This window comes from Amia ocellicauda, chromosome 14, assembly GCF_036373705.1.
Source record: "Amia ocellicauda isolate fAmiCal2 chromosome 14, fAmiCal2.hap1, whole genome shotgun sequence".
Lineage (NCBI taxonomy): Eukaryota > Metazoa > Chordata > Actinopteri > Amiiformes > Amiidae > Amia > Amia ocellicauda.
In genome coordinates, this window is record NC_089863.1 from 25,100,984 (window position 1) to 25,123,462 (window position 22,479).

Here is a 22,479-nt window from a genome sequence, read left to right on the forward strand (position 1 = left end):
AGGAATAAGTGTCTATTACTTATTTCGTGTAAAACAGGGACAAATATAAAAAATTGTAATCATTACTTATTGAAAGAAAATGGAAATAAGGAATGAGAAACCATTACTTATTGATCAAAAGACATCAATCAGACATAAAACACAAGTAAACATTAACAAGAAATATGTATCCATAATTCATTTATTGAGAAACCTTGAAAAAAAATGAAATATTGAATCATTACTTATTTTGAGAAATCACAAATAAGTAACACGTAAGCATTACTTAATTTTTTAAACGTAAGCAATAAGAAATAAGGAATTAGTAACCATTACTCATTTTTTTAATAAATAAGGAATAAGGAATCAACTTCACGGAGGTGTCTGATAAGCTGACAATGCGTTGATCTTGGACGTGAGCCTCCGCGTCTGCAGCCTACAGCAAAAAAAGTGAGCTGCACTGCCGAGACTGGCACACAAATGCCTGGAGACTGGAGAATGCGGGCATCAATCCCGCTACCTCTCACATGCTAAGCGAGCACTCTACCACCTGAGCTAATTCCCCTGCCCTCAGATGTAAAGCCCACTTCTTCAGTCTTTACATGGAACGTCGAGAGTAAGTTCGTTCCTGTGCTTCAGGCAAGCTTGCATCCAACTGTGGACAACTTACTTTCCACTGTGACAGCCACTATGCCACAATACAAAAAGGATTGTCAGGAGCAAAACTTTCAAACTGACAGAAAACTTCAAGGCCTGTCGTGTGACTTGATTTACATGAGCTACAGAAATGTTCTTGAACATATGTATATAACTAAGGATTCATTGAGGTCGGCGTAGCGCATTCGCCTTTCTGAAACATGAAGGGCCAGGGCTCTCCCTTGTTGACGACTGCGTGGCCTAATGGATAAGGCGTCTGACTTCGGATCAGAAGATTGAGGGTTCGAGTCCCTTCGTGGTCGTCTTATATGTTACGATGACGAAGTTGTGTCTCTCTCCTTTCTGGAGACGTTTAGAAGGGCCACTTGGTGTTCTAATGTTGCAGACAGCAGTGCTATGTTTTATAACCCTACCACAAACAGGTGATGCCCTGCACCCTGTATAGGGGTTATTCTTCACCAGCGAAATAATCCTTCTGTCTTCTGCCACAGTTGTTTTCCGTTGCCTTTTGGTGTCCTGAGCTCACCAGTGCGTTATTTCTTTTGAAGAAGTTGCCAAATAGTAGATTTTTCCACAGCCAATGTTTTTGCTATCTCTCTGACCGGTTTGTTTTGATTTCTAAGGCAAAACTGAAGACAAAACGCCACAAGAACAAAGAGGCACTACTAAAGACAGCTGAAGGCCTTGCAGAGCATCACCAGGGACTAAACCCAGCATCTGGTGATGGCTATGGGTTCCACACTTCAACATTCATTGACTGCAAAGGATCTGCAACCAAGTATTGAAACTAACAATTAAATTCAGGATTATGTTACTTTGTCCAAATACTTTTGAGCACCTAAAATTGGGGGGACACATATAGAAATGGATGTTAGTACCCTCAAATTAAAGATGAAAGACTACACTTAAAGAATATCTGGATTGTTTCGTTTGAAATCCATTGTGGTGTTGTACAGATCCAAAATGATGACAATTGTGTCACTGTCCAAATATTCATGGATCTAATTGTAGGTATGTTTTTCTTTTAAAATAGATTTTCTTTGTCTTTTAATGTTTATTCTTTTAAATGTACAATCAGTATCCTGTATTATGTTTTGTACTTAATCTATGTTACCTTCAGTCCTTTGCTGTAAATGCTTTGGCAATACTTGCATAACCTCGCCATGCCAATACAGCCCTTCTGAATTAGAATTTGACAAAACCGTATTCAATTATAATAATATTTGTTGTCAATGTAAATATATGACAAAATAAACCATTACTGTTACTATGATTATGATGCAGCTGTGTTGATTATTATTCTGGACTGACAACTGAAAGGTTGTTGGTTCAAAATCCTGTGTAGAGCACACTTTTACCAGATTGGGCGTTTTGCTCCATATTACCCAGTGAGACCATGCTAATATAATTTGCGTAACACACCGTACATATTGGGACAATGTAATAATTTCAGGCTAGTTGGTCATTAAGAAAAAGTGAAATAAAACGTACAGCCCTTTACATACATTAAAAATACTAGTATTATTATTGTTATAATCAAGCCTAATGATAACAAATAATAAGCGGAGGAAAATAAACTAATGTGTGTAAGTAATTACAGTACTGTATCTACATGTGCCAGTGAGCATGCATGATGAATTAAAACAGACATAAATTAACAAACTGTAGCTTATCTAATAATGACATAAACATCATACCGGTGTCTAGTATTATTATTATTATTATTATTATTATTATTATTATTATTATTATTACTGTGATTATTATTATGATGATGAGTATTATTATTATACCAGACAGGTATGAGATGGCTTATCAATGTAGTACACCAAGTAAAAAATAGGTTCAACACCATATATAATTTGTTTACGGAAAATTAATATATTTTCAAATAGTAGCGTAATATTCATCGTGGTACTCATCTGAAACTGAAAACAAAAAACAACATATCTTTATATAAAGCATAACATGCTTACATGAAGTGTAAGAGGAACTGGCTGTGTTGTAATCCGGTCGTTTTTATTTTACTCCTGGAATTGCAAAGTCTTCTTGCAATTCCTTAGGTGTGTTTTTTTTTCCACGAGACCATTTTGTAACTAATTCTGTATCCTCCTCCATGTTCAAGAATAGGTCGTACAGAAGTAGAAAGTGTCAAGACGTGTGGAAAGTCAATGAATGAGTCTACAGCATGCATGTCATGTAAATAGACTACAAACAAATTGGCGATTTTACTAAAGCTTAATGGAAGACATCATGTTACATGTAGCTTTATTGCTAACCGTGAAAAATAAACGTCATTTCCATAACATTTCCACAAACTTCAGGAAGGAGTATTTCATTTATGTGTAGAAACGTACGCTTCTTATAAATGTATTAGCAACAGGGAAATGGAAATAAGTTAGCATTCCTTATGTTTTGACAACCGGGAAACAAAGAAGAAACAATTCCTTGTTTTCTGAGAACTAAAAACTGAAATAAGTAACCATTCCTTATTTTCTGAGTAAAAGGAATCAAACAAGGAATAAGTAACCATTGCTTTTTTCTTCATGAGTCTAGAAACAGAAACAAATACTTATTTCATTAAGAAAACAGGCAAACTGAAAAAGTAACCAACAACAAAACGTAGCAATCAGTAACCATCACTGTATTTGGAAAATTGGGAAACAGAAATAAGGAATAAGTATCCATTTCTTATTTTTTGGGAAACCGTGTTTCAGAAATAATAAACTATGTACATGTTCTTTGTTGAAAATCTGAAACCAGGAATAAGTGTCTATTACTTATTTCGTGTAAAACAGGGACAAATATAAAAAATTGTAATCATTACTTATTGAAAGAAAATGGAAATAAGGAATTAGAAACCATTACTTATTGATCAAAAGACATCAATCAGACATAAAACACAAGTAAACATTAACAAGAAATATGTATCCATAATTCATTTATTGAGAAATCTTGAAAAAAAATGAAATATTGAATCATTACTTATTTTGAGAAATCACAAATAAGTAACACGTAAGCATTACTTAATTTTTGAAACGTAAGCAATAAGAAATAAGGAATTAGTAACCATTACTCATTTTTTTAATAAATAAGGAATAAGGAATCAACTTCACGGAGGTGTCTGATAAGCTGACAATGCGTTGATCTTGGACGTGAGCCTCCGCGTCTGCAGCCTACAGCAAAAAAAGTGAGCTGCACTGCCGAGACTGGCACACAAATGCCTGGAAACTGGAGAATGCAGGCATCAATCCCGCTACCTCTCACATGCTAAGCAAGCACTCTACCACCTGAGCTAATTCCCCTGCCCTCAGATGTAAAGCCCACTTCTTCAGTCTTTACATGGAACGTCGAGAGTAAGTTCGTTCCTGTGCTTCAGGCAAGCTTGCATCCAACTGTGGACAACTTACTTTCCACTGTGACAGCCACTATGCCACAATACAAAAAGGATTGTCAGGAGCAAAACTTTCAAACTGACAGAAAACTTCAAGGCCTGTCGTGTGACTTGATTTACATGAGCTACAGAAATGTTCTTGAACATATGTAAATAACTAAGGATTCATTGAGGTCGGCGTAGCGCATTCGCCTTTCTGAAACATGAAGGGCCAGGGCTCTCCCTTGTTGACGACTGCGTGGCCTAATGGATAAGGTGTCTGACTTCGGATCAGAAGATTGAGGGTTCGAGTCCCTTCGTGGTCGTCTTATATGTTACGATGACGAAGTTGTGTCTCTCTCCTTTCTGGAGACGTTAAGAAGGGCCACTTGGTGTTCTAATGTTGCAGACAGCAGTGCTATGTTTGATAACCCTACCACAAACAGGTGATGCCCTGCACCCTGTATAGGGGTTATTCTTCACCAGCGAAATAATCCTTCTGTCTTCTGCCACAGTTGTTTTCCGTTGCCTTTTGGTGTCCTGAGCTCACCAGTGCGTTATTTCTTTTGAAGAAGTTGCCAAATACTAGATTTTTCCACAGCCAATGTTTTTGCTATGTCTCTGACCGGTTTGTTTTGATTTCTAAGGCAAAACTGAAGACAAAACGCCACAAGAACAAAGAGGCACTACTAAAGACAGCTGAAGGCCTTGCAGAGCATCACCAGGGACTAAACCCAGCATCTGGTGATGGCTATGGGTTCCACACTTCAACATTCATTGACTGCAAAGGATCTGCAACCAAGTATTGAAACTAACAATTTAATTCAGGATTATGTTACTTTGTCCAAATACTTTTGAGCACCTAAAATTGGGGGGACACATATAGAAATGGATGTTAGTACCCTCAAATTAAAGATGAAAGACTACACTTAAAGAATATCTGGATTGTTTCCTTTGAAATCCATTGTGGTGTTGTACAGATCCAAAATGATGACAATTGTGTCACTGTCCAAATATTCATGGATCTAATTGTAGGTATGTTTTTCTTTTAAAATAGATTTTCTTTGTCTTTTAATGTTTATTCTTTTAAATGTACAATCAGTATCCTGTATTATGTTTTGTACTTAATCTATGTTACCTTCAGTCCTTTGCTGTAAATGCTTTGGCAATACTTGCATAACCTCGCCATGCCAATACAGCCCTTCTGAATTAGAATTTGACAAAACCGTATTCAATTATAATAATATTTGTTGTCAATGTAAATATATGACAAAATAAACCATTACTGTTACTATGATTATGATGCAGCTGTGTTGATTATTATTCTGGACTGACAACTGAAAGGTTGTTGGTTCAAAATCCTGTGTAGAGCACACTTTTACCAGATTGGGCGTTTTGCTCCATATTACCCAGTGAGACCATGCTAATATAATTTGCGTAACACACCGTACATATTGGGACAATGTAATAATTTCAGGCTAGTTGGTCATTAAGAAAAAGTGAAATAAAACGTACAGCCCTTTACATACATTAAAAATACTAGTATTATTATTGTTATAATCAAGCCTAATGATAACAAATAATAAGCGGAGGAAAATAAACTAATGTGTGTAAGTAATTACAGTACTGTATCTACATGTGCCAGTGAGCATGCATGATGAATTAAAACAGACATAAATTAACAAACTGTAGCTTATCTAATAATGACATAAACATCATACCGGTGTCTAGTATTATTATTATTATTATTATTATTATTATTATTATTATTATTATTACTGTGATTATTATGATGATGATGATGATGATTATTATTTTTATTATTATTATTATTATTATTATTATTATTATTACTACTGTGATTATTATTATGATGATGAGTATTATTATTATACCAGACAGGTATGAGATGGCTTATCAATGTAGTACACCAAGTAAGAAAAAGGTTCAACACCATATATAATTTGTTTACGGAAAATTAATATATTTTCAAATAGTAGCGTAATATTCATCGTGGTACTCATCTGAAACTGAAAACAAAAAACAACATATCTTTATATAAAGCATAACATGCTTACATGAAGTGTAAGAGGAACTGGCTGTGTTGTAATCCGGTCATTTTTATTTTACTCCTGGAATTGCAAAGTCTTCTTGCAATTCCTTAGGTGTGTTTTTTTTTCCACGAGACCATTTTGTATCTAATTCTGTATCCTCCTCCATGTTCAAGAATAGGTCGTACAGAAGTAGAAAGTGTCAACACGTGTGGAAAGTCAATGAATGAGTCTACAGCATGCATGTCATGTAAATAGACTACAAACAAATTGGCGATTTTACTAAAGCTTAATGGAAGACATCATGTTACATGCAGCTTTATTGCTAACCGTGAAAAATAAACGTCATTTCCATAACATTTCCACAAACTTCAGGAAGGAGTATTTCATTTATGTGTAGAAACGTACGCTTCTTATAAATGTATTAGCAACAGGGAAATGGAAATAAGTTAGCATTCCTTATGTTTTGACAACCGGGAAACAAAGAAGAAACAATTCCTTGTTTTCTGAGAACTAATAACTGAAATAAGTAACCATTCCTTATTTTCTGAGTTCCAGGAATCAAACAAGGAATAAGTAGCCATTGCTTGTTTCTTCATGAGTCTAGAAACAGAAAAAAATACTTATTTCATTAAGAAAACAGGCAAACTGAAAAAGTAACCAACAACAAAACGTAGCAATCAGTAACCATCACTGTATTTGGAAAATTGGGAAACAGAAATAAGGAATAAGTAACCATTTCTTATTTTTTGGGAAACCGTGTTTCAGAAATAATAAACTATGTACATGTTCTTTGTTGAAAATCTGAAACCAGGAATAAGTGTCTATTACTTATTTCGTGTAAAACAGGGACAAATATAAAAAATTGTAATCATTACTTATTGAAAGAAAATGGAAATAAGGAATGAGAAACCATTACTTATTGATCAAAAGACATCAATCAGACATAAAACACAAGTAAACATTAACAAGAAATATGTATCCATAATTAATTTATTGAGAAATCTTGAAAAAAAATGAAATATTGAATCATTACTTATTTTGAGAAATCACAAATAAGTAACACGTAAGCATTACTTAATTTTTGAAACGTAAGCAATAAGAAATAAGGAATTAGTAACCATTACTCATTTTTTTAATAAATAAGGAATAAGGAATCAACTTCACGGAGGTGTCTGATAAGCTGACAATGCGTTGATCTTGGACGTGAGCCTCCGCGTCTGCAGCCTACAGCAAAAAAAGTGAGCTGCACTGCCGAGACTGTCACACAAATGCCTGGAGACTGGAGAATGCGGGCATCAATCCCACTACCTCTCACATGCTAAGCGAGCACTCTACCACCTGAGCTAATTCCCCTGCCCTCAGATGTGAAGCCCACTTCTTCAGTCTTTACATGGAACGTCGAGAGTAAGTTCGTTCCTGTGCTTCAGGCAAGCTTGCATCCAACTGTGGACAACTTACTTTCCACTGTGACAGCCACTATGCCACAATACAAAAAGGATTGTCAGGAGCAAAACTTTCAAACTGACAGAAAACTTCAAGGCCTGTCGTGTGACTTGATTTACATGAGCTACAGAAATGTTCCTGAACATATGTATATAACTAAGGATTCATTGAGGTCGGCGTAGCGCATTCGCCTTTCTGAAACATGAAGGGCCAGGGCTCTCCCTTGTTGACGACTGCGTGGCCTAATGGATAAGGCGTCTGACTTCGGATCAGAAGATTGAGGGTTCGAGTCCCTTCGTGGTCGTCTTATATGTTACGATGACGAAGTTGTGTCTCTCTCCTTTCTGGAGACGTTTAGAAGGGCCACTTGGTGTTCTAATGTTGCAGACAGCAGTGCTATGTTTGATAACCCTACCACAAACAGGTGATGCCCTGCACCCTGTATAGGGGTTATTCTTCACCAGCGAAATAATCCTTCTGTCTTCTGCCACAGTTGTTTTCCGTTGCCTTTTGGTGTCCTGAGCTCACCAGTGCGTTATTTCTTTTGAAGAAGTTGCCAAATAGTAGATTTTTCCACAGCCAATGTTTTTGCTATCTCTCTGACCGGTTTGTTTTGATTTCTAAGGCAAAACTGAAGACAAAACGCCACAAGAACAAAGAGGCACTACTAAAGACAGCTGAAGGCCTTGCAGAGCATCACCAGGGACTAAACCCAGCATCTGGTGATGGCTATGGGTTCCACACTTCAACATTCATTGACTGCAAAGGATCTGCAACCAAGTATTGAAACTAACAATTTAATTCAGGATTATGTTACTTTGTCCAAATACTTTTGAGCACCTAAAATTGGGGGGACACATATAGAAATGGATGTTAGTACCCTCAAATTAAAGATGAAAGACTACACTTAAAGAATATCTGGATTGTTTCCTTTGAAATCCATTGTGGTGTTGTACAGATCCAAAATGATGACAATTGTGTCACTGTCCAAATATTCATGGATCTAATTGTAGGTATGTTTTTCTTTTAAAATAGATTTTCTTTGTCTTTTAATGTTTATTCTTTTAAATGTACAATCAGTATCCTGTATTATGTTTTGTACTTAATCTATGTTACCTTCAGTCCTTTGCTGTAAATGCTTTGGCAATACTTGCATAACCTCACCATGCCAATACAGCCCTTCTGAATTAGAATTTGACAAAACCGTATTCAATTATAATAATATTTGTTGTCAATGTAAATATATGACAAAATAAACCATTACTGTTACTATGATTATGATGCAGCTGTGTTGATTATTATTCTGGACTGACAACTGAAAGGTTGTTGGTTCAAAATCCTGTGTAGAGCACACTTTTACCAGATTGGGCGTTTTGCTCCATATTACCCAGTGAGACCATGCTAATATAATTTGCGTAACACACCGTACATATTGGGACAATGTAATAATTTCAGGCTAGTTGGTCATTAAGAAAAAGTGAAATAAAACGTACAGCCCTTTACATACATTAAAAATACTAGTATTATTATTGTTATAATCAAGCCTAATGATAACAAATAATAAGCGGAGGAAAATAAACTAATGTGTGTAAGTAATTACAGTACTGTATCTACATGTGCCAGTGAGCATGCATGATGAATTAAAACAGACATAAATTAACAAACTGTAGCTTATCTAATAATGACATAAACATCATACCGGTGTCTAGTATTATTATTATTATTATTATTATTATTATTATTATTATTATTATTATTATTACTGTGATTATTATGATGATGATGATGATGATGATTATTATTATTATACCAGACAGGTATGAGATGGCTTATCAATGTAGTACACCAAGTAAAAAAAAGGTTCAACACCATATATAATTTGTTTACGGAAAATTAATATATTTTCAAATAGTAGCGTAATATTCATCGTGGTACTCATCTGAAACTGAAAACAAAAAACAACATATCTTTATATAAAGCATAACATGCTTACATGAAGTGTAAGAGGAACTGGCTGTGTTGTAATCCGGTCGTTTTTATTTTACTCCTGGAATTGCAAAGTCTTCTTGCAATTCCTTAGGTGTGTTTTTTTTTCCACGAGACCATTTTGTAACTAATTCTGTATCCTCCTCCATGTTCAAGAATAGGTCGTACAGAAGTAGAAAGTGTCAACACGTGTGGAAAGTCAATGAATGAGTCTACAGCATGCATGTCATGTAAATAGACTACAAACAAATTGGCGATTTTACTAAAGCTTAATGGAAGACATCATGTTACATGTAGCTTTATTGCTAACCGTGAAAAATAAACGTCATTTCCATAACATTTCCACAAACTTCAGGAAGGAGTATTTCATTTATGTGTAGAAACGTACGCTTCTTATAAATGTATTAGCAACAGGGAAATGGAAATAAGTTAGCATTCCTTATGTTTTGACAACCGGGAAACAAAGAAGAAACAATTCCTTGTTCTCTGAGAACTAAAAACTGAAATAAGTAACCATTCCTTATTTTCTGAGTTCCAGGAATCAAACAAGGAATAAGTAGCCATTGCTTGTTTCTTCATGAGTCTAGAAACAGAAAAAAATACTTATTTCATTAAGAAAACAGGCAAACTGAAAAAGTAACCAACAACAAAACGTAGCAATCAGTAACCATCACTGTATTTGGAAAATTGGGAAACAGAAATAAGGAATAAGTAACCATTTCTTATTTTTTGGGAAACCGTGTTTCAGAAATAATAAACTATGTACATGTTCTTTGTTGAAAATCTGAAACCAGGAATAAGTGTCTATTACTTATTTCGTGTAAAACAGGGACAAATATAAAAAATTGTAATCATTACTTATTGAAAGAAAATGGAAATAAGGAATGAGAAACCATTACTTATTGATCAAAAGACATCAATCAGACATAAAACACAAGTAAACATTAACAAGAAATATGTATCCATAATTCATTTATTGAGAAATCTTGAAAAAAATGAAATATTGAATCATTACTTATTTTGAGATATCACAAATAAGTAACACTTAAGCATTACTTAATTTTTGAAACGTAAGCAATAAGAAATAAGGAATTAGTAACCATTACTCATTTTTTTAACAAATAAGGAATAAGGAATCAACTTCACGGAGGTGTCTGATAAGCTGAAAATGCGTTGATCTTGGACGTGAGCCTCCGCGTCTGCAGCCTACAGCAAAAAAAGGGAGCTGCACTGCCGAGACTGGCACACAAATGCCTGGAGACTAGAGAATGCGGGCATCAATCCCGCTACCTCTCACATGCTAAGCGAGCACTCTACCACCTGAGCTGATTCCCCTGCCCTCAGATGTAAAGCCCACTTCTTCAGTCTTTACATGGAACGTCGAGAGTAAGTTCGTTCCTGTGCTTCAGGCAAGCTTGCATCCAACTGTGGACAACTTACTTTCCACTGTGACAGCCACTATGCCACAATACAAAAAGGATTGTCAGGAGCAAAACTTTCAAACTGACAGAAAACTTCAAGGCCTGTCGTGTGACTTGATTTACATGAGCTACAGAAATTTTCTTGAACATATGTATATAACTAAGGATTCATTGAGGTCGGCGTAGCGCATTCGCCTTTCTGAAACATGAAGGGCCAGGGCTCTCCCTTGTTGACGACTGCGTGGCCTAATGGATAAGGCGTCTGACTTCGGATCAGAAGATTGAGGGTTCGAGTCCCTTCGTGGTCGTCTTATATGTTACGATGACGAAGTTGTGTCTCTCTCCTTTCTGGAGACGTTTAGAAGGGCCACTTGTTGTTCTAATGTTGCAGACAGCAGTGCTATGTTTGATAACCCAACCACAAACAGGTGATGCCCTGCACCCTGTATAGGGGTTATTCTTCACCAGCGAAATAATCCTTCTGTCTTCTGCCACAGTTGTTTTCCGTTGCCATTTGGTGTCCTGAGCTCACCAGTGCGTTATTTCTTTTGAAGAAGTTGCCAAATAGTAGATTTTTCCACAGCTAATGTTTTTGCTATCTCTCTGACCGGTTTGTTTTGATTTCTAAGGCAAAACTGAAGACAAAACGCCACAAGAACAAAGAGGCACTACTAAAGACAGCTGAAGGCCTTGCAGAGCATCACCAGGGACTAAACCCAGCATCTGGTGATGGCTATGGGTTCCACACTTCAACATTCATTGACTGCAAAGGATCTGCAACCAAGTATTGAAACTAACAATTTAATTCAGGATTATGTTACTTTGTCCAAATACTTTTGAGCACCTAAAATTGGGGGGACACATATAGAAATGGATGTTAGTACCCTCAAATTAAAGATGAAAGACTACACTTAAAGAATATCTGGATTGTTTCCTTTGAAATCCATTGTGGTGTTGTACAGATCCAAAATGATGACAATTGTGTCACTGTCCAAATATTCATGGATCTAATTGTAGGTATGTTTTTCTTTTAAAATAGATTTTCTTTGTCTTTTAATGTTTATTCTTTTAAATGTACAATCAGTATCCTGTATTATGTTTTGTACTTAATCTATGTTAACTTCAGTCCTTTGCTGTAAATGCTTTGGCAATACTTGCATAACCTCGCCATGCCAATACAGCCCTTCTGAATTAGAATTTGACAAAACCGTATTCAATTATAATAATATTTGTTGTCAATGTAAATATATGACAAAATAAACCATTACTGTTACTATGATTATGATGCAGCTGTGTTGATTATTATTCTGGACTGACAACTGAAAGGTTGTTGGTTCAAAATCCTGTGTAGAGCACACTTTTACCAGATTGGGCGTGTTGCTCCATATTACCCAGTGAGACCATGCTAATATAATTTGCGTAACACACCGTACATATTGGGACAATGTAATAATTTCAGGCTAGTTGGTCATTAAGAAAAAGTGAAATAAAACGTACAGCCCTTTACATATATTAAAAATACTAGTATTATTATAGTTATAATCAAGCCTAATGATAACAAATAATAAGCGGAGGAAAATAAACTAATGTGTGTAAGTAATTACAGTACTGTATCTACATGTGCCAGTGAGCATGCATGATGAATTAAAACAGACATAAATTAACAAACTGTAGCTTATCTAATAATGACATAAACATCATACCGGTGTCTAGTATTATTATTATTATTATTATTATTATTATTATTACTGTGATTATTATGATGATGATGATGATTATTATTATTATTATTATTATTATTATTATTATTATTATTATTATTATTATTATTATTACTGTGATTATTATTATGATGATGAGTATTATTATTATACCAGACAGGTATGAGATGGCTTATCAATGTAGTACACCAAGTAAAAAATAGGTTCAACACCATATATAATTTGTTTACGGAAAATTAATATATTTTCAAATAGTAGCGTAATATTCATCGTGGTACTCATCTGAAACTGAAAACAAAAAACAACATATCTTTATATAAAGCATAACATGCTTACATGAAGTGTAAGAGGAACTGGCTGTGTTGTAATCCGGTCGTTTTTATTTTACTCCTGGAATTGCAAAGTCTTCTTGCAATTCCTTAGGTGTGTTTTTTTTTCCACGAGACCATTTTGTAACTAATTCTGTATCCTCCTCCATGTTCAAGAATAGGTCGTACAGAAGTAGAAAGTGTCAACACGAGTGGAAAGTCAATGAATGAGTCTACAGCATGCATGTCATTTAAATAGACTACAAACAAATTGGCGATTTTACTAAAGCTTAATGGAAGACATCATGTTACATGTAGCTTTATTGCTAACCGTGAAAAATAAACGTAATTTCCATAACATTTCCACAAACTTCAGGAAGGAGTATTTCATTTATGTGTAGAAACGTACGCTTCTTATAAATGTATTAGCAACAGGGAAATGGAAATAAGTTAGCATTCCTTATGTTTTGACAACCGGGAAACAAAGAAGAAACAATTCCTTGTTTTCTGAGAACTAATAACTGAAATAAGTAACCATTCCTTATTTTCTGAGTTCCAGGAATCAAACAAGGAATAAGTAGCCATTGCTTGTTTCTTCATGAGTCTAGAAACAGAAAAAAATACTTATTTCATTAAGAAAACAGGCAAACTGAAAAAGTAACCAACAACAAAACGTAGCAATCAGTAACCATCACTGTATTTGGAAAATTGGGAAACAGAAATAAGGAATAAGTAACCATTTCTTATTTTTTGGGAAACCGTGTTTCAGAAATAATAAACTATGTACATGTTCTTTGTTGAAAATCTGAAACCAGGAATAAGTGTCTATTACTTATTTCGTGTAAAACAGGGACAAATATAAAAAATTGTAATCATTACTTATTGAAAGAAAATGGAAATAAGGAATGAGAAACCATTACTTATTGATCAAAAGACATCAATCAGACATAAAACACAAGTAAACATTAACAAGAAATATGTATCCATAATTCATTTATTGAGAAATCTTGAAAAAAAATGAAATATTGAATCATTACTTATTTTGAGAAATCACAAATAAGTAACACGTAAGCATTACTTAATTTTTGAAACGTAAGCAATAAGAAATAAGGAATTAGTAACCATTACTCATTTTTTTAATAAATAAGGAATAAGGAATCAACTTCACGGAGGTGTCTGATAAGCTGACAATGCGTTGATCTTGGACGTGAGCCTCCGCGTCTGCAGCCTACAGCAAAAAAAGTGAGCTGCACTGCCGAGACTGGCACACAAATGCCTGGAGACTGGAGAATGCGGGCATCAATCCCACTACCTCTCACATGCTAAGCGAGCACTCTACCACCTGAGCTAATTCCCCTGCCCTCAGATGTAAAGCCCACTTCTTCAGTCTTTACATGGAACGTCGAGAGTAAGTTCGTTCCTGTGCTTCAGGCAAGCTTGCATCCAACTGTGGACAACTTACTTTCCACTGTGACAGCCACTATGCCACAATACAAAAAGGATTGTCAGGAGCAAAACTTTCAAACTGACAGAAAACTTCAAGGCCTGTCGTGTGACTTGATTTACATGAGCTACAGAAATGTTCCTGAACATATGTATATAACTAAGGATTCATTGAGGTCGGCGTAGCGCATTCGCCTTTCTGAAACATGAAGGGCCAGGGCTCTCCCTTGTTGACGACTGCGTGGCCTAATGGATAAGGCGTCTAACTTCGGATCAGAAGATTGAGGGTTCGAGTCCCTTCGTGGTCGTCTTATATGTTACGATGACGAAGTTGTGTCTCTCTCCTTTCTGGAGACGTTTAGAAGGGCCACTTGGTGTTCTAATGTTGCAGACAGCAGTGCTATGTTTGATAACCCTACCACAAACAGGTGATGCCCTGCACCCTGTATAGGGGTTATTCTTCACCAGCGAAATAGTCCTTCTGTCTTCTGCCACAGTTGTTTTCCGTTGCCTTTTGGTGTCCTGAGCTCACCAGTGCGTTATTTCTTTTGAAGAAGTTGCCAAATAGTAGATTTTTCCACAGCCAATGTTTTTGCTATCTCTCTGACCGGTTTGTTTTGATTTCTAAGGCAAAACTGAAGACAAAACGCCACAAGAACAAAGAGGCACTACTAAAGACAGCTGAAGGCCTTGCAGAGCATCACCAGGGACTAAACCCAGCATCTGGTGATGGCTATGGGTTCCACACTTCAACATTCATTGACTGCAAAGGATCTGCAACCAAGTATTGAAACTAACAATTTAATTCAGGATTATGTTACTTTGTCCAAATACTTTTGAGCACCTAAAATTGGGGGGACACATATAGAAATGGATGTTAGTACCCTCAAATTAAAGATGAAAGACTACACTTAAAGAATATCTGGATTGTTTCCTTTGAAATCCATTGTGGTGTTGTACAGATCCAAAATGATGACAATTGTGTCACTGTCCAAATATTCATGGATCTAATTGTAGGTATGTTTTTCTTTTAAAATAGATTTTCTTTGTCTTTTAATGTTTATTCTTTTAAATGTACAATCAGTATCCTGTATTATGTTTTGTACTTAATCTATGTTACCTTCAGTCCTTTGCTGTAAATGCTTTGGCAATACTTGCATAACCTCGCCATGCCAATACAGCCCTTCTGAATTAGAATTTGACAAAACCGTATTCAATTATAATAATATTTGTTGTCAATGTAAATATATGACAAAATAAACCATTACTGTTACTATGATTATGATGCAGCTGTGTTGATTATTATTCTGGACTGACAACTGAAAGGTTGTTGGTTCAAAATCCTGTGTAGAGCACACTTTTACCAGATTGGGCGTTTTGCTCCATATTACCCAGTGAGACCATGCTAATATAATTTGCGTAACACACCGTACATATTGGGACAATGTAATAATTTCAGGCTAGTTGGTCATTAAGAAAAAGTGAAATAAAACGTACAGCCCTTTACATACATTAAAAATACTAGTATTATTATTGTTATAATCAAGCCTAATGATAACAAATAATAAGCGGAGGAAAATAAACTAATGTGTGTAAGTAATTACAGTACTGTATCTACATGTGCCAGTGAGCATGCATGATGAATTAAAACAGACATAAATTAACAAACTGTAGCTTATCTAATAATGACATAAACATCATACCGGTGTCTAGTATTATTATTATTATTATTATTATTATTATTATTATTATTATTATTACTACTGTGATTATTATTATGATGATGAGTATTATTATTATACCAGACAGGTATGAGATGGCTTATCAATGTAGTACACCAAGTAAAAAAAAGGTTCAACACCATATATAATTTGTTTACGGAAAATTAATATATTTTCAAATAGTAGCGTAATATTCATCGTGGTACTCATCTGAAACTGAAAACAAAAAACAACATATCTTTATATAAAGCATAACATGCTTACATGAAGTGTAAGAGGAACTGGCTGTCTTGTAATCCGGTTGTTTTTATTTTACTCCTGGAATTGCAAAGTCTTCTTGCAATTCCTTAGGTGTGTTTTTTTTTCCACGAGACCATTTTGTAACTAATTCTGTATCCTCCTCCATGTTCAAGAATAGGTCGTACAGAAGTAGAAAGTGTCAACACGTGTGGAAAGTCAATGAATGAGTCTACAGCATGCATGTCATGTAAATAGACTACAAACAAATTGGCGATTTTACTAAAGCTTAATGGAAGACATCATGTTACATGTAGCTTTATTGCTAACCGTGAAAAATAAACGTAATTTCCATAACATTTCCACAAACTTCAGGAAGGAGTATTTCATTTATGTGTAGAAACGTATGCTTCTTATAAATGTATTAGCAACAGGGAAATGGAAATAAGTTAGCATTCCTTATGTTTTGACAACCGGGAAACAAAGAAGAAACAATTCCTTGTTCTCTGAGAACTAAAAACTGAAATAAGTAACCATTCCTTATTTTCTGAGTTCCAGGAATCAAACAAGGAATAAGTAGCCATTGCTTGTTTCTTCATGAGTCTAGAAACAGAAAAAAATACTTATTTTATTAAGAAAACAGGCAAACTGAAAAAGTAACCAACAACAAAACGTAGCAATCAGTAACCATCACTGTATTTGGAAAATTGGGAAACAGAAATAAGGAATAAGTAACCATTTCTTATTTTTTGGGAAACCGTGTTTCAGAAATAATAAACTATGTACATGTTCTTTGTTGAAAATCTGAAACCAGGAATAAGTGTCTATTACTTATTTCGTGTAAAACAGGGACAAATATAAAAAATTGTAATCATTACTTATTGAAAGAAAATGGAAATAAGGAATGAGAAACCATTACTTATTGATCAAAAGACATCAATCAGACATAAAACACTAGTAAACATTAACAAGAAATATGTATCCATAATTCATTTATTGAGAAATCTTGAAAAAAAATGAAATATTGAATCATTACTTATTTTGAGAAATCACAAATAAGTAACACGTAAGCATTACTTAATTTTTGAAACGTAAGCAATAAGAAATAAGGAATTAGTAACCATTACTCATTTTTTTAATAAATAAGGAATAAGGAATCAACCTCACGGAGGTGTCTGATAAGCTGACAATGCGTTGATCTTGGACGTGAGCCTCTGCGTCTGCAGCCTACAGCGAAAAAAGTGAGCTGCACTGCCGAGACTGGCACACAAATGCCTGGAGACTGGAGAATGCGGGCATCAATCCCGCTACCTCTCACATGCTAAGTGAGCACTCTACCACCTGAGCTAATTCCCCTGCCCTCAGATGTGAAGCCCACTTCTTCAGTCTTTACATGGAACGTCGAGAGTAAGTTCGTTCCTGTGCTCAGGCAAGCTTGCATCCAACTGTGGACAACTTACTTTCCACTGTGACAGCCACTATGCCACAATACAAAAAGGATTGTCAGGAGCAAAACTTTCAAACTGACAGAAAACTTCAAGGCCTGTCGTGTGACTTGATTTACATGAGCTACAGAAATGTTCTTGAACATATGTATATAACTAAGGATTCATTGAGGTCGGCGTAGCGCATTCGCCTTTCTGAAACATGAAGGGCCAGGGCTCTCCCTTGTTGACGACTGCGTGGCCTAATGGATAAGGCGTCTGACTTCGGATCAGAAGATTGAGGGTTCGAGTCCCTTCGTGGTCGTCTTATATGTTACGATGACGAAGTTGTGTCTCTCTCCTTTCTGGAGACGTTTAGAAGGGCCACTTGGTGTTCTAATGTTGCAGACAGCAGTGCTATGTTTGATAACCCTACCACAAACAGGTGATGCCCTGCACCCTGTATAGGGGTTATTCTTCACCAGCGAAATAATCCTTCTGCCACAGTTGTTTTCCGTTGCCTTTTGGTGTCCTGAGCTCACCAGTGCGTTATTTCTTTTGAAGAAGTTGCCAAATAGTAGATTTTTCCACAGCCAATGTTTTTGCTATCTCTCTGACCGGTTTGTTTTGATTTCTAAGGCAAAACTGAAGACAAAACGCCACAAGAACAAAGAGGCACTACTAAAGACAGCTGAAGGCCTTGCAGAGCATCACCAGGGACTAAACCCAGCATCTGGTGATGGCTATGGGTTCCACACTTCAACATTCATTGACTGCAAAGGATCTGCAACCAAGTATTGAAACTAACAATTTAATTCAGGATTATGTTACTTTGTCCAAATACTTTTGAGCACCTAAAATTGGGGGGACACATATAGAAATGGATGTTAGTACCCTCAAATTAAAGATGAAAGACTACACTTAAAGAATATCTGGATTGTTTCGTTTGAAATCCATTGTGGTGTTGTACAGATCCAAAATGATGACAATTGTGTCACTGTCCAAATATTCATGGATCTAATTGTAGGTATGTTTTTCTTTTAAAATAGATTTTCTTTGTCTTTTAATGTTTATTCTTTTAAATGTACAATCAGTATCCTGTATTATGTTTTGTACTTAATCTATGTTACCTTCAGTCCTTTGCTGTAAATGCTTTGGCAATACTTGCATAACCTCGCCATGCCAATACAGCCCTTCTGAATTAGAATTTGACAAAACCGTATTCAATTATAATAATATTTGTTGTCAATGTAAATATATGACAAAATAAACCATTACTGTTACTATGATTATGATGCAGCTGTGTTGATTATTATTCTGGACTGACAACTGAAAGGTTGTTGGTTCAAAATCCTGTGTAGAGCACACTTTTACCAGATTGGGCGTTTTGCTCCATATTACCCAGTGAGACCATGCTAATATAATTTGCGTAACACACCGTACATATTGGGACAATGTAATAATTTCAGGCTAGTTGGTCATTAAGAAAAAGTGAAATAAAACGTACAGCCCTTTACATAAATTAAAAATACTAGTATTATTATTGTTATAATCAAGCCTAATGATAACAAATAATAAGCGGAGGAAAATAAACTAATGTGTGTAAGTAATTACAGTACTGTATCTACATGTGCCAGTGAGCATGCATGATTAATTAAAACAGACATAAATTAACAAACTGTAGCTTATCTAATAATGACATAAACATCATACCGGTGTCTAGTATTATTATTATTAATATTATTATTATTATTATTATTATAATTACTACTGTGATTATTATTATGATGATGAGTATTATTATTATACCAGACAGGTATGAGATGGCTTATCAATGTAGTACACCAAGTAAAAAATAGGTTCAACACCATATATAATTTGTTTACGGAAAATTAATATATTTTCAAATAGTAGCGTAATATTCATTGTGGTACTCATCTGAAACTGAAAACAAAAAACAACATATCTTTATATAAAGCATAACATGCTTACATGAAGTGTAAGAGGAACTGGCTGTGTTGTAATCCGGTGGTTTTTATTTTACTCCTGGAATTGCAAAGTCTTCTTGCAATTCCTTAGGTGTGTTTTTTTTTCCACGAGACCATTTTGTAACTAATTCTGTATCCTCCTCCATGTTCAAGAATAGGTCGTACAGAAGTAGAAAGTGTCAAGACGTGTGGAAAGTCAATGAATGAGTCTACAGTATGCATGTCATGTAAATAGACTACAAACAAATTGGCGATTTTACTAAAGCTTAATGGAAGACATCATGTTACATGTAGCTTTATTGCTAACCGTGAAAAATAAACGTCATTTCCATAACATTTCCACAAACTTCAGGAAGGAGTATTTCATTTATGTGTAGAAACGTACGCTTCTTATAAATGTATTAGCAACAGGGAAATGGAAATAAGTTAGCATTCCTTATGTTTTGACAACCGGGAAACAAAGAAGAAACAATTCCTTGTTTTCTGAGAACTAAAAACTGAAATAAGTAACCATTCCTTATTTTCTGAGTTCCAGGAATCAAACAAGGAATAAGTAACCATTGCTTGTTTCTTCATGAGTCTAGAAACAGAAAAAAATACTTATTTTATTAAGAAAACAGGCAAACTGAAAAAGTAACCAACAACAAAACGTAGCAATCAGTAACCATCACTGTATTTGGAAAATTGGGAAACAGAAATAAGGAATAAGTAACCATTTCTTATTTTTTGGGAAACCGTGTTTCAGAAATAATAAACTATGTACATGTTCTTTGTTGAAAATCTGAAACCAGGAATAAGTGTCTATTACTTATTTCGTGTAAAACAGGGACAAATATAAAAAATTGTAATCATTACTTATTGAAAGAAAATGGAAATAAGGAATGAGAAACCATTACTTATTGATCAAAAGACATCAATCAGACATAAAACACTAGTAAACATTAACAAGAAATATGTATCCATAATTCATTTATTGAGAAATCTTGAAAAAAAATGAAATATTGAATCATTACTTATTTTGAGAAATCACAAATAAGTAACACGTAAGCATTACTTAATTTTTGAAACGTAAGCAATAAGAAATAAGGAATTAGTAACCATTACTCATTTTTTTAATAAATAAGGAATAAGGAATCAACCTCACGGAGGTGTCTGATAAGCTGACAATGCGTTGATCTTGGACGTGAGCCTCTGCGTCTGCAGCCTACAGCGAAAAAAGTGAGCTGCACTGCCGAGACTGGCACACAAATGCCTGGAGACTGGAGAATGCGGGCATCAATCCCGCTACCTCTCACATGCTAAGTGAGCACTCTACCACCTGAGCTAATTCCCCTGCCCTCAGATGTGAAGCCCACTTCTTCAGTCTTTACATGGAACGTCGAGAGTAAGTTCGTTCCTGTGCTCAGGCAAGCTTGCATCCAACTGTGGACAACTTACTTTCCACTGTGACAGCCACTATGCCACAATACAAAAAGGATTGTCAGGAGCAAAACTTTCAAACTGACAGAAAACTTCAAGGCCTGTCGTGTGACTTGATTTACATGAGCTACAGAAATGTTCTTGAACATATGTATATAACTAAGGATTCATTGAGGTCGGCGTAGCGCATTCGCCTTTCTGAAACATGAAGGGCCAGGGCTCTCCCTTGTTGACGACTGCGTGGCCTAATGGATAAGGCGTCTGACTTCGGATCAGAAGATTGAGGGTTCGAGTCCCTTCGTGGTCGTCTTATATGTTACGATGACGAAGTTGTGTCTCTCTCCTTTCTGGAGACGTTTAGAAGGGCCACTTGGTGTTCTAATGTTGCAGACAGCAGTGCTATGTTTGATAACCCTACCACAAACAGGTGATGCCCTGCACCCTGTATAGGGGTTATTCTTCACCAGCGAAATAATCCTTCTGCCACAGTTGTTTTCCGTTGCCTTTTGGTGTCCTGAGCTCACCAGTGCGTTATTTCTTTTGAAGAAGTTGCCAAATAGTAGATTTTTCCACAGCCAATGTTTTTGCTATCTCTCTGACCGGTTTGTTTTGATTTCTAAGGCAAAACTGAAGACAAAACGCCACAAGAACAAAGAGGCACTACTAAAGACAGCTGAAGGCCTTGCAGAGCATCACCAGGGACTAAACCCAGCATCTGGTGATGGCTATGGGTTCCACACTTCAACATTCATTGACTGCAAAGGATCTGCAACCAAGTATTGAAACTAACAATTTAATTCAGGATTATGTTACTTTGTCCAAATACTTTTGAGCACCTAAAATTGGGGGGACACATATAGAAATGGATGTTAGTACCCTCAAATTAAAGATGAAAGACTACACTTAAAGAATATCTGGATTGTTTCGTTTGAAATCCATTGTGGTGTTGTACAGATCCAAAATGATGACAATTGTGTCACTGTCCAAATATTCATGGATCTAATTGTAGGTATGTTTTTCTTTTAAAATAGATTTTCTTTGTCTTTTAATGTTTATTCTTTTAAATGTACAATCAGTATCCTGTATTATGTTTTGTACTTAATCTATGTTACCTTCAGTCCTTTGCTGTAAATGCTTTGGCAATACTTGCATAACCTCGCCATGCCAATACAGCCCTTCTGAATTAGAATTTGACAAAACCGTATTCAATTATAATAATATTTGTTGTCAATGTAAATATATGACAAAATAAACCATTACTGTTACTATGATTATGATGCAGCTGTGTTGATTATTATTCTGGAC

At 35.4% G+C, this 22,479-nt stretch overlaps 7 non-coding genes across 7 annotated transcripts; all 7 read left to right on the forward strand.

The window, feature by feature from the left end:
- The first annotated feature begins 865 nt into the window (after window positions 1–865).
- trnar-ucg (transfer RNA arginine (anticodon UCG)) lies at window positions 866–938 on the forward strand. The gene has a single exon. It is a non-coding gene; the product is annotated as a tRNA-Arg (tRNA).
- A 3,324-nt stretch (window positions 939–4,262) lies between these two features.
- trnar-ucg (transfer RNA arginine (anticodon UCG)) lies at window positions 4,263–4,335 on the forward strand. Its single transcript has one exon. It is a non-coding gene; the product is annotated as a tRNA-Arg (tRNA).
- A 3,402-nt stretch (window positions 4,336–7,737) lies between these two features.
- Window positions 7,738–7,810, forward strand: trnar-ucg (transfer RNA arginine (anticodon UCG)). Its single transcript has one exon. It is a non-coding gene; the product is annotated as a tRNA-Arg (tRNA).
- A 3,338-nt stretch (window positions 7,811–11,148) lies between these two features.
- On the forward strand, window positions 11,149–11,221 carry trnar-ucg (transfer RNA arginine (anticodon UCG)). Its single transcript has one exon. It is a non-coding gene; the product is annotated as a tRNA-Arg (tRNA).
- A 3,399-nt stretch (window positions 11,222–14,620) lies between these two features.
- trnar-ucg (transfer RNA arginine (anticodon UCG)) lies at window positions 14,621–14,693 on the forward strand. The gene has a single exon. It is a non-coding gene; the product is annotated as a tRNA-Arg (tRNA).
- A 3,326-nt stretch (window positions 14,694–18,019) lies between these two features.
- On the forward strand, window positions 18,020–18,092 carry trnar-ucg (transfer RNA arginine (anticodon UCG)). The gene has a single exon. It is a non-coding gene; the product is annotated as a tRNA-Arg (tRNA).
- A 3,316-nt stretch (window positions 18,093–21,408) lies between these two features.
- trnar-ucg (transfer RNA arginine (anticodon UCG)) lies at window positions 21,409–21,481 on the forward strand. Its single transcript has one exon. It is a non-coding gene; the product is annotated as a tRNA-Arg (tRNA).
- Window positions 21,482–22,479: the final 998 nt, after the last annotated feature.